The sequence below is a fragment of the Sminthopsis crassicaudata genome, chromosome 3, assembly GCF_048593235.1.
Source record: "Sminthopsis crassicaudata isolate SCR6 chromosome 3, ASM4859323v1, whole genome shotgun sequence".
Lineage (NCBI taxonomy): Eukaryota > Metazoa > Chordata > Mammalia > Dasyuromorphia > Dasyuridae > Sminthopsis > Sminthopsis crassicaudata.
Genome location: NC_133619.1, coordinates 648,185,797 through 648,198,698, shown reverse-complemented (window position 1 = coordinate 648,198,698; position 12,902 = coordinate 648,185,797).

Below are 12,902 nucleotides of genomic sequence, written 5' to 3'. Positions count from 1 at the left end.
TGGACTTGTTCCTAGGTGAGGCTATAAAGGCTATGTAGAGAATTAGTGGGTAAGTGGAAAAAATCATGGGCACATTCAGGTGAGGTGACTATGAGAAGGGAGCATTGTAAACATGGTCTACCACCTCATTGCCAACAAATATGTCTCCTGCACAGCATTGGTGAGAATATACATGGAGGATGTAAATGGGATGTTTCCTAGTCTGTAAAATCAGCTGCAATTCATCAAGAAGTTTAGCAATTGAAGAATTCTGAGGCTGTGTGTCTTCAATGCCTCTGAGCACTTGGACAGCATATAAGCTGTCTGATATGATGTTAATGGGCTCTGGGTATCTCTTACATCCTTTCAAGATGTCATATAAAGGCTGCATCAAAGAAATAGGAATAAGGACATGAGCCCTTAACCATTGAATTTTTTTTTTAAGAAGCCAATGTGATTTTATTTTTAATATTTTTAAATATAAAATTTTTTAAAAATAAATTTTGAGTTCCAAATTTTTTCTTTGTCTTCTCTCTGGCTCACGCTTTGAGAAGGCAAGCAATGTCATGCAAAATTTATTTCAATATAAGTCATGTTGCAGAAGAAAACATACATACACACACAAAACCAAGAAAAATAAAGAACATTTAAAAGGGATGTTTCAATCTGCACTCAGAATTTATCAATTCCTCTCTCTCCAGAGGTGGAGAGCATTTTTCTTCATAGATTCTTTGAAACTGTCTTGGATCATTGTATTGAGGAGAGCCACCAAGTCATTCACAGTTGAATTTGTCCAACTAGTTTCTGAAATAGGTTCAGAGTATTCACCTTGTCTAATTGTAAGTTAGGTATCTGATTAGTAACTGCAGAAGTCCCCATGCGTAGTCCCAGGTAAATGATGGGATACTTATGTGGGTTCTTTCCTGGGGCTACTACAGTACATGTGGAGCAAGAATGCTCATGGTCTCTTTAAGCAGGGCAGAGAGATCTTTCTCACTGCTCATTGATAACAGTATGTCATCCATATAAGGCAGTATCATGGCATGAAGCCATGCCTTCCAAATTGGCTCTAGTAATTGCGATATGTACACCAGACACAAAGTGGGGCTACAACAAATCCCTTGGGGGAGAACTTTCCATTGGTAGTGCAAATCAGGTCCTACATTTTTTTATAGAGGCAATGGCAAAAGCAAATCTTTTCTTATCCTCTGGGGCCAGAGGGATGGAGAAGAAACTATCTTGTATGTCTATTTCTGTAACTAGCCAGCTGGTAGGTACTAGATTAAGAGATGGCATGCCAGTCTTTAGGTGTCCCTTAGGTTCAATAGTAGCATTAATGGCCCTAATGTCCACTAGCATTCTGAATTTTCCAGATTTTTTTCTTCATAATAAATACAAGGCTATTCCATGGGCTGGACATTGATCCTATATGTCCAGCCTCCAACTGTTGTTTTATAATTTCACATAAGGTTCGGGTTTTATAAACTGAGAAAGGCCATTGAGGTACCCAAACCAGGGTGCATTAGATTTCCACGTTAATGGTGTGGGCATGATATGAAATAAAACCAAACACCCAATGACCCCAATTAAAAATCCTGTGGAGCTTGTATATAGCTTGAGGCCCCACAAGCCTTCAATATGTCCGGCCCCACAGATTGTATCTGAAACTTGCAACCACCAGGGGTTGGAATATCCCGTTTGCCTGCAAACTGCCAGGGCAGGTCTTCTGCTGCAATCTCTTTAGATATAGCAGCTGCGAGGGCATCCATTTGAAAGGCACTGGAGCCAACATTTTCACATCTCTATCATCTCTTCCAGGCCAGCCTCCCCAGCTACGGTGAGCATGGCCTTCTGGCAGTTAGTATTAGCATTCTCCTCTGCCAATTTCTGTATAAGGAGGTTAGAGGCTTCTCCTCTGCCCACTGAACTTTCAACAACCATCTGTAGGTAGGCCACAAAATCAGGAAAAGTTTCATCTGGGCCCTGTTTAATCCTAGTCATTGAGGGCTTCTGCTTTCCAGAAGCTTGAATTTTGCTAAATGCTCTTTGGGCACATTGAGACACAGCTGCATATACTGCTGCATCATATTGCATTTGATCCTCATTTCTTTTATATTACCCAACTTTCTATATTATTTGTCCTGAACTTGTCTGGGAATCTGCAAAGCCTTTAAAAACGGGTGCAGAGGTAGCGGACAGGAGACATGTCTCCTCATGGATCGCAGGGGACGAGGTGGAAGGCCATGCCTCAGAGATGGAGGCGACCTTCCCTGTTTGCTTTCTCCTCCCTCGTCTTATTACCATCCTTTACTTCAAGGTCATATGTCTTTCTGTTTATTTTCTCATTACTCATCTTATCCCTGCCCCCTCCTGTTCCGTCATATCCACTTCCTGCTTCTTCCTTACTATCTCTTCCTTCTTTCACATCACACCCACCTCCTTCATTTTCCTGTTTATTTCCCGAATCTTTTCCACAGCTAACTCCTGATGGCTCCATTTTATGGGCATGGCTGATCCAGGTGTCGGTTTATGACCCTCATTTGTTTTATAATTCTCATTTGTTTTATGACTCTCCATTTGCACTTCATTATCTACTTTTAATGGATTGCGGCTTGCACCTCTTAAAGTGCCCCCAATCACTTGATGCCATTCCAGGATGGCTCCTGGAGTTTCCTTATCATAGAAAGCCATCTGACTACCTATTATCTCCCACTTTTAAAAATCCATTTCTAATTCTACTTGCTTTACTATTCTAGAAGCTTCTTTCCCTGGTACCTTCTGGTCTGGGACCCTCACAATAACCTGTCCCATTTTCCTATCTTTCTACTCACTTTAGAGCAGTTCTGTCTCTCTTCCCACCTGTAGGCCTGCTACAAGGTGAGGTCCTAGCCAAAATTGTTCCTTTTCAGGTGCCACTTGTTACACCCCTATGGACTACTCTAACCTGGTAGAGTTAACTAACTCCCCTTAGAGCTACTCTTAATGCCCGTCTGTCCATGGCACAGCTAGGCCACACTTACCCATCTTCGGGCACCAACCCGGATCCCATAGAGACAGACTACCAGGAGGTAGGAGTGAAGTGAAAGAGAACTTTATTCTTAGATAGCATATATTTATACCCCCCTGAGGATCTGGGAGAAGGGGGAGGTCCTCTAGGAACCTGGCATAATGGGATTGGCCTGAGAAAGAGGGAGGCATGCTAGGCTTTGTGAGCACTAACGAGGGAGGCGTGGCACCTGGAATCAGACACCACCTCTTGGGGCTATGCCCCACCTCCACGTAAGACTCGACTGCACCTCAGAACCTCTCATCCCTTAGGACCTCCCACATGCCTTGAACTGCATTCCTTGCTTCTAGAGGCTTTTTAACCCTTACAGGTCCCTGATTTTTTTATGTGGCTTTACATGATATCCTGGTTTTTGGTAAAATTATTAAATGTTTTAAGTAACTTTAATGAGTTTTTCAATATTCCTAATATATCAACTGTGATGTTCTATTTCTCTAGATTGTGATCTTTCTCTGGGAGCAGGTTTCTTGGGGAGCTTCTGGAGACAGCCTTCCTTTCAGTTCAGTTCAATAATCCCAAAATGCAGCCAGGAGTTAAAGTCCTTTACTGTCTCCTTCCAGATCTTGTCTCCAAATCCTTTATTTTCTTATTCAAGCCTTGTTTCCTTTATTTGGGGCTCGGCTAGCTTTCTTAGAGGCCTTTCTCTCTCTCTTTTGTTCCCGAGAGCTCCTGTCAGAATGTCTCCAGTCAGCTTCAGCCTCTAACTCCCTCTGAATCCAAAGCCTCAAGCCAGCACAAAGGTTGAATCTCAAATGACTCTTCCTTTCCCCACTGAATCCTGGCTCCTTATATCCTCCCAGATAATGGGCTTGTGGGAGCTCCTTAAAAGTATGCTCTCTTAAAGGTGTGAACTCTGAACTAGAGAAGTGGTAAGTACCATGCTAAATTAGACAACCAACTTAGCACATTGTAAGAATCCTAACATCTCCCCCTTTCTTTTGATTTAGAACATAGAGTGGTCATGACCTCCCTAACTTCTCAAGGAGGTGAGAACCCCAAAAAGGAATGTGATCACTCCTTCCCTGACTGCTCAAAAATAAGTGAAAACATCATAAAAAGGGGTGGTCACACCTTCCCTGACTTCTCAGGGAGATGAAAACATCAAAGGAAATGGGAAATCAAATCAGATTAGTGGGTTTCTGAAGGGGCTCACTTGAAACAGGTGTACATAAATTCATAAATATCGGAGGAAATACACATAATTATATAAACACATAGTAACATGATACACGAGGAATTATTCATATCCATGAGTCCTAGAAATAGTCCAAAAGGAATCTATTGTCCATTAGTTCATGTGCCAGGAATCCAATAATTCCTGCAAGTTTTGAAGTCCTGTAATAGTCTCATCAACAATTTTTCATCTCAAGGAATCTAATGATCCCTGCTGGTTTTCAAGTTCTTTAATAGTTTTATCTTGTGTTAGGGAATCCATTGATTTTCTTGCAAATTTTTTTGTTCTTAGGTCTTCTCCTTTGATTCCATATTTTTTTTCTTTTTCTGTTTCTCTCTGATGGACAAAGCGAATTTGGCTCATTGGCACCCATCAGATTCCTTCTCCATCTGAAGAAATACAGGCAAACCCTCTCCCCCAAGCAGTTAACCTATCTGGTCCCTTTCATTCACCACTTTCTGGGTCTCTCCACATCACTAGGATGTAGGTCCATTATCTGTTTTTATGTCTTGTGGCACACCCATAATTGCAAATGCTTGTATAAGGAATTCAGTGACCACTTGGGCTGTCACTTTTGCTGTTGGCATTGCAAAAGTGAATCCTGAAAAGGTATCTACCACAACGTGGATAAAAGACAGATGACCAAAAGATTTATAGTGGGTCACATCCATTTGCCAGATTTCATTGGGCCTCAAATCTTGAGGGTTCTTCCCTGGAGGGAGTGTAGGAGTATGGAAAGGAAGGCAAGCTGTACAGCTTTTTACTATGCTCTTAGCTTCTTCTCTTTTCCAAATTGTAAACATAAAGCTTGAGCACCCTAATGATATTTAGAATGAGATTCTTGGGCTTCCTGAAATAAAGGCATACTGGCTAACAGTTAAAAGGCTATCTGCCTTTGAATTCCCATCAAAAATAGGACCTGGAAGTCCACTATGTCAGTGGACATACAAAATAAAAATCTTACCTGGATGTTTTCTCACTCATTCTTGAAGTTCCTTAAAGAGCTGATATATATTGGAGGCTACAAATTTTATTTGTACTGTGGAAATTCTTTGTACCACACCTACTGAATAGGCTAAATCAGTAATTTATATTTATGTCTCCTGGATAATAAGTAAGAGCTAGCATGATTGCAAACAATTCATTCTGCTGAGTGGACTGAAAAGGAGTTCTGACCACTCTATGGTTAAATCATGAGAGTATACAGCACAAATCTTTTCTTTGGAGCCATCTGTAAAGAGAGTTGGTCCTTTAAGAGGAACCTTAGAAACTTTTTCTTCAAAAATCCATCACCAATTATGTAGTAGCCAGGTTATCTTTAATGTGCAAAATTTGGAGCTGTGGCCAACAAAATTTGCCATTCTGGGATGGTCTCGCAGCATACATTAATTTATGCGTTAGTATAGAATGTGTATATTTTGTCAGGTCTTATCTCAGATAAGTGTACTTCTCTCTTAATAGCCTTTAATAAAATTCTAACCACAAGCACTGGGTAAGGAGTAAGACTTTGTTCTGGTTGTGTTGGGAGGTTCACCCAATCGCACTGTCTCCTTGATGAAGGACTGCTGTGGGTGCCTCTTTTGTAGCAAAAATGGATTTCCAAGGGTTTTTGACTGACTCTTTTGACAACCTTGGATAAAGCCAGTTCAACTTCTCTCAAAGCCTCTTGAGCTTCTTTTGTAAGATGGTGTGGTAAAGTTTAAAGACAGAATGTCTCCAGCCAGCTTCAGCCTCTAGCTCCCTCTGAATCCAAAGCCTCCAGCCAGCACAAAGGTTGAATCTTCCTTTCCCCACTGAATCCTGGCTCCTTATATCCTCCCAGAGAATGGGGTTGTGGGTACTCCCTGGGCTTGATCACATTTTGGCATCTGAACAATCAACACATAGTCTTTAAAAAGAAATCGTTTCTTTTCAATGTCTTATTACTTTTGCTAGGATTTCCAATATAATATTGAATAATATAGATGACAGTGCAATCCCAATTTCTCATGTCATTTTACTACAAAGGATTCTGGCTTTTGCCCTTTAAAAATAATGCACATTGAAGGCTTCAGATAAAACTTTTTTTTTTTAATATTAAAGGGAAAAAATCCATTTGTACTATACATTGTGTGTGTGTAGACAATTAGGGTTAAGTGATTTGTCCAGAGTCACACACCTAGGAAGTGTTAAGTGTCTGAAACCACATTTGAACTCATGTTCTCCTGACTATCCACTGTGATACCTAGCTGCCCCTGTACTTATACTTTCAAGTGCTTTTGCCCTTATACCAAAGATGCTTCCTTTTGCCTATAACAGTGGTCCTCAAACTTTTTAAATAGGGGGCCAGTTCACTGTCCCTCAGAATGTTGGAGGATAGGACTATAGTAAAAACAAAAATTCACACTCTGTCTCTGCCCCTCAGCCCATTTGCCATAACCCAGAGGGCCGCCTAAATGTCCTCAGCAGGCTGCATCTGGCCTGCGGGCCGTAAGTTTGAGAACCCCTGGTCTATAACAACAGAAATATCTTTGTATCCTGGTGAACCCAGTTGTCAGCCCACCAATACCAACCACCATGATGTGATAATAAGCCCTTTTAAAACTCTCTCTTGAATTTTATCTCTTTAATCAGTGCAAAGGCCTACATATAAATTTTCTTTTTAACACCACTTGAGACCCAAGTGTTGGGGTTGTGATTATGCTTCTCAGAGTTAAAAGAAGGAAAGAGACTGATGTGGGGCATGACATCAAGATGGTCAAAGAGCAGCAACTGGGGTATCTGGCTTGAGTTGGTGGTGAAGAACTCTCTCTAGTCAGGAGAACAGAACCTCTGGGTGGAAGCTAGAGAACTTGGTCTGAGCCAGGAGATAGGGCATGGAGGTGTCTTCAAATACTGCTTTTAGCTCTTAAGATCAGTTGTCATACTGTGTGACCCTGGGCAAGGTACTTAACCCCAATTGTCTCAGCAAAAAAAAAACACAAAAAAAACATCTAGTCTGTGTGCCATCCTGGCTCTGACCTACCTGGTACCTTTTCAAGCACAGTAATATATTCCTAAAAAACAGTGATCTGAGATAAATCCTTTCTAGGTGGCAGGAGAATGAGTCCATGGTGGGAGTAAAATGGACAGTCTGGCCCCTGTCCTGCATTCTTGAGACCTTGAGAATATTACCTCTGTTTGAATTCTCTCTGCAATCAGAACTATGTTGCCAGCTCTTCACACCTTAATGCAGGTGGTATTTCCTTCTTTCATGTACATAAGGACCCCAGATGTGCCACCTTAATCTTATCAATAACCAAAGACACTGACAATTTCACAAGCATAAAACTTAAAGAAATATTGTTTCCCTGTTACACCTTTGCCATCTGTCTGAAAATGGAATTTTAGTGTGAAGAATGTTTCAGAACATTCTTGTGGTTTTCTCCTATAAGTATCTATCACTGAAACTGCTCAGGACCAAATCCCCTTGTCACATTCTGGGCACTCAGCTGCTGGCTAGCTAATAAATGCTCTCAATTTTTAACCATATAGCTGTCCTGTATTTTCTCTTGCTCAGGGAATTTCATAACTTCTCTGAGACCTCTGGCTCTCTGAATCCCAAAGGCCCAACTCCTGCCTAGGAAGAAAAGGGGAGGCATCCTTGTTCCATTCAATTCAGTCTTCATGGGACCGAGGCCTGGTCAAAGCAGGGAGCCTGGTGATAGAAGGCCTCTAGTTCCCAAAGATCCCCAAATCAGGTGAGTATAGTCCATCCCTCAGCACCCACCAATGTGGCCATTTCCATTGACATGGAGGATGGTCTCTGAGGCTTTGAGGTCTGTTATAGGCCAGAACTTGAAACAAGGTGCTAAGTGGAACTGAGGAGACAATGGTTAAATCTAGCTTAGCATTGATTTAATCCTATAATAAATAATGGTTTCCTAGTGATATAATGATTGATGTATACTCAGTGTACAGCATATAAGCAAGAAGCTCTCAGCACGAGAAGTTCTCGGAGGCTCAGCCAGGATTCAGTCTGGGAGATTCAGAAGCCAAAGAAGACAAAGTACTGGGGATAGGAGCTTAATCCCATGGAACCTAGGAGAGAAATAGGCCTCTAAGAAAGCGAACTGGGCCTCAGGAAAGGAGGTAAGATTTGGAAAGAGACAATAAATTATTTTGACTTTTAACACCTGGCTGCATTTGGGGTGATTACTGAACTGAAAGGAAGGCTGCCTCAAAGATCCCAAGAAAACACCACCAAGAGAATATTACATTTTAGAGAAGACAATAGTCTTCCACAAGAGCCATCTCTTACCTGTGACTTGTTTATCTACAAATATAGATATAAAATATTCATTACTCTTTCCTGTTCTCTAGTATATCTGAGGCTTTTTTTTTTTTTTTTTTTTTTTTATCTTGAGCCCTACTCCCCGACACCCACTACCTGCATTGGTATCCTATGTGAGTATTTGCAGATTCTCCAAGTGTGGAATTAACAGAATGAACATACTGTCATGGGAATATAGCTTCCAACTACATTTTAATTGTAATTTTATAATAATAGTTATAAAGATGATGATGGCTTTGAATTCTTTTATGGGAGGATATTTGCTTATATAACAGGTCTCTAGGGAAATTTAAATTAAGAGTTTATTATTATTGACTTGTATTTTGTTTCTGGGTTACATTTCTGTGATCTGAATCTAAGTCCAGATACCCCCAAACAATGGGAGAAAAGGCCAGGTGGGAATGGGGCCTTTTGTGTTTGGGGTTTTTAATCTTGTGTTTTGCAGTTTTTACTTTGCATTCTTTTTTACTGACAAACACCTTGTCAGATGGGAGATGCCCTTTTTTTAGATCATAATAAATCTATTTTCCTTTTTTTCACTGTGAAAGTCTCTATTTTGTGGTCCCTACTGTTTCACACATCCCTCATTACAACTGAAAGGGAAAACCCCCAAAATCATTAGTCCCTGTTCATGGACATCATATCTTTGTCTCTTCTTGAAGGTCCCTCCCATCCCTAAATTCCTGTTCTCCCTACTCCATTTCTTGTGGCCAAGGTCTCCTCTTTAGTCATTAAAAGTTGAAGAAAACCCCTTCATGTGAGTCTTGTCTCGAATGGGCTGGAGCACAGGCCTGAAGGCTGTCCTCAGAGCAGAAATTGTCCTTTTGCTCTTGGGTACCAACTCTGCCTCAGTCTTCCCAGTCCTCTTAATCCCTCCCATTTACCATATCAATAGCATTAGAGAGTGGCAGCTCTCTGCCCAGCATTGTTCCAGGTCTTGAGAATCAGACAATGTTATAAGGCAAGCTTTCACGGTTTATAATAATTATTATTTATATTTATTATTATTATTTATAATTAAGTTCAATAAGAAAGCTAAAGCTAAAAGTCAAATATGCATTGTAAATAAGACAAACTATGATTTAAGAAACCAATATGATGAAAAAATGAAGTTTTATCTACATGAAAGAATATTAGTTCAAAGTAATAGAGCTTCTGAAAAGATGCATAATATCTGAATGTGCTAGAAATGGGAGAGTATCAAATACGAAGTACATTGGCCAAAACTATTCTGTATGTAGCAGGTTGGAAAAATAGATGACTCCTCCTAGGTATACAGGGATTAAAAGATATGGCCATTCTGTCTGCCTCTTCGCTCATTCTTTTAACTGTTGATTGTCAATGATCTTGAGTCTAGGGGCCTTTTCAGATAATTTATTCCTCATAAACATTCTAAAAATGTTGGTCTTGCAACTTAGTTCTACTTCCAGCCCCAGTTAATAAAATAATACATAACTCTAGCATAGTCACCCATTTCTATATAACTAAACAGGAACATGAGGAATAGGAGCCATTATTAGCAAGTTAAAGCAATCATAAAGCAAAGACAGAAGTTGTTTTGGTCATGACACATCATACCTAGTGTCATCTTGGGTTTCAATAAAACGAGAGTTCTTCAGTAGGCTGGAAGCAATCAATCCAGACCACATTGTGAATGGTATCACCTTTTTTTTCTTGCCAGTTGATCAATCAATTAATATACATCTTTTAAGTACTGTTATGTACCAGACAGTGCTTAGCACTATGGAGAAAGACAAAAGTCTATCCAATACTAACATAGTCTAATGAAGAAGACAATGACAAAAACAACCTCTATACAGGGAATCAATAAAGTCTTGAGAATGGTCAAGGAAAATCTTTTAAGGAAAAAGTGGTTGAATGGAGGCTGGGGTCAGTATATTCCTGTCATCATACTCCTGATGACAGGAGTCACCAGTTGGAAAAAGGTATGATAGCTCAAAAGAATACATTTTCAATATTTCAATTTTGTTCCCAGTGATTACTATCTCTTAAGAATATTCTTCATGCTTTCATCTATATAAGACAACTTCAGCTTTTCAGGAAATTACTTAGGATCTTGTTTTTCTTTGCTTGCTCTCTCTCGGTGATGACTGGTAATGTTTTCCCTTCCTTTCTCCAGAATGCACAGGACTTGCTGGCTTCTCACAAACTCTTTTTAGAATTTTCTTAACGTACCTCTGGGGACACTTCTGGTTAGCAGGAATTTGACATCACCCTTCCTCTTTTGCCTCCACAGAGTCTCAAACCTAAATGGGAGAACACAGACCTTCTCCTTAATTCCATAGGGAGAAGCATTTCATAGTAAGATATTTTTCCAGCTTTTATTTTCCCACCATGATTGTCATTTCAAATGGAAATCCTTTTTGGTCTTTCTTTGGGTTCTTAATGACTGCTCACTCTGAAGCTTATTAAGGTCATATGAGTTTGAGACAAATCCATTTTCTGCTTCAGTTTCCTCTATTTAGTTGATGAGGCTTAGAAATTTATTACTTTATGACCTGGATCACTAAGGGTAGCAAGATTATTTGAATACCATGGATATATATCCATGGGATATGTTTTCTTCTAAACCAGTCTCCTAAAGGAAAAGGATTGATGATAACCAATTGGGAGTCACCAAGTGGGTTCAAAAAAACCTGAGAAATGACAATCTAAAATGACTAAACCACTGCAGAAAGCAGGTGTCTGAAATTAATTTTTTTAAAAGTCTCTTTAATGTGCACATTGTTATTTGAAATGGCCTTAAATCAGGTAACAAGAAACTCTCCTCCAGTCCCCCAAGTACTGGCATCAATCCCATAATATTCCAGGGAAGTCTCTAACGTTTTTCCTGTCCATCTTTGTTGGGGGGAGGAGGTAATTTAGGCTTGAACAATTACACAAACGAGGTCAGAAGAAACAAAGATAACTTTTTTTTTTTTTGTAAATATTACATCATTTCCATATACAATAATACCTGTACCTCCTTCACCCCAGCCTCCTCTCCAACATCTGGACTGATGTTAACTAGCTGCTTTTTATCAAGCAGGACAGGCTTCCTAGAGGTAAGAAACCCTCTGTCACACTGCATAATACAACATCTGGAATGATTATTATTTTTTTTATTAAATAAGGCTTTTTAGTTTCAAACTAGGTGTATGGATAATTTTCAGCATTCACCCTTACAATCCCTTGTGTTCTAAATGTTTTCCACCTCCCTTGCCCCAGCCCCTCAGCAAGTAATCCAATATGTGTTCAATGTGCAAATCTTCTATATATGTTTCCAGTTATTTTGCCGCACAAAAAAAAGATCAAAAAGGAAAAAGATGAGATTAAAACCAAAATGCTCAGATGGGGTATGAGCTTGATTTTCACTGGGTTGGGGGATGGGGCATTCATTTCCTTGTGCTTCCCTCCATCTAGGCCCTGGTATGGGGGGATAACTCCCAACCACCTGAGATGGGCAGACAAGCCCTCCCATACAGACATCACACCTAGTGGAATTGAAGGGAACTGGGTGGAATCCACATGAGAAAGCCTCTGGATTCCACCTTTAGCCCTGCCAAGGCCAATGACCTGACCCTCAGGGAGCGCAGTGCTCTTTTCCACAGGCAACTGCATGTGGCAAAGGCCAGCTCCTGCACAAAATTTGGGGCCTTGAGACCTGGCTCATGATGTCACACCTTCTAGCTCTCAGTAGCTGCAGGAGGGAAAATATCCTGGGTCCATATCGTTATGCTGGAGTCTGTCAGATCATAGCCAGTCAAAGCCAGGAAGAGTTTGGCTCCTGCGAGGATGGCACCTTCAAACACAAATACCAGGTGTCCCATCATCCCCAGAGTTGATCACAACCCCAGGGGCATGGCCAGAGGCAGGGAGGCAGCCAGGCTGGATCGCAGGGAACTTGGCAGGGGCTGAAGGTCTCAAACATAATGTGTCATCCTTTCTTTCCTATGGGGTCAGAGGGCTTCTGTGAGCAGCAGGGGGCTCTTTGGTGATCTTGTGGAATAATTATAGAAAGCTTGGCCCCAGATCTCCACACCCCTCCAGTTGGTGACTACTCCATGTTCAGTGGGGTACTTCAGGGTCAAAACTTCTCCCTGGATCTCAGCGTAATCCCCTACTGAGCCTTCTTCCTAGCCTTCACCCACCATCATACCCTGATGTCTGGCAAGCCCAAAGTGGAAATAAAGACATGCCAAAGGGCAATGCCTCCTGCATGTACTCTGCCAGTAGAATGGATTTCTTTGTGCTGCCATTAAGAATTTGATAGTCAGCTTGGCCTTGGCCCCTGCCTTTCCTGAAAGCCTTTCCTCATTGAATTTTTTATAAGGTTTCTCTCCTGTTTGGACTGTCTCATATACAACCAG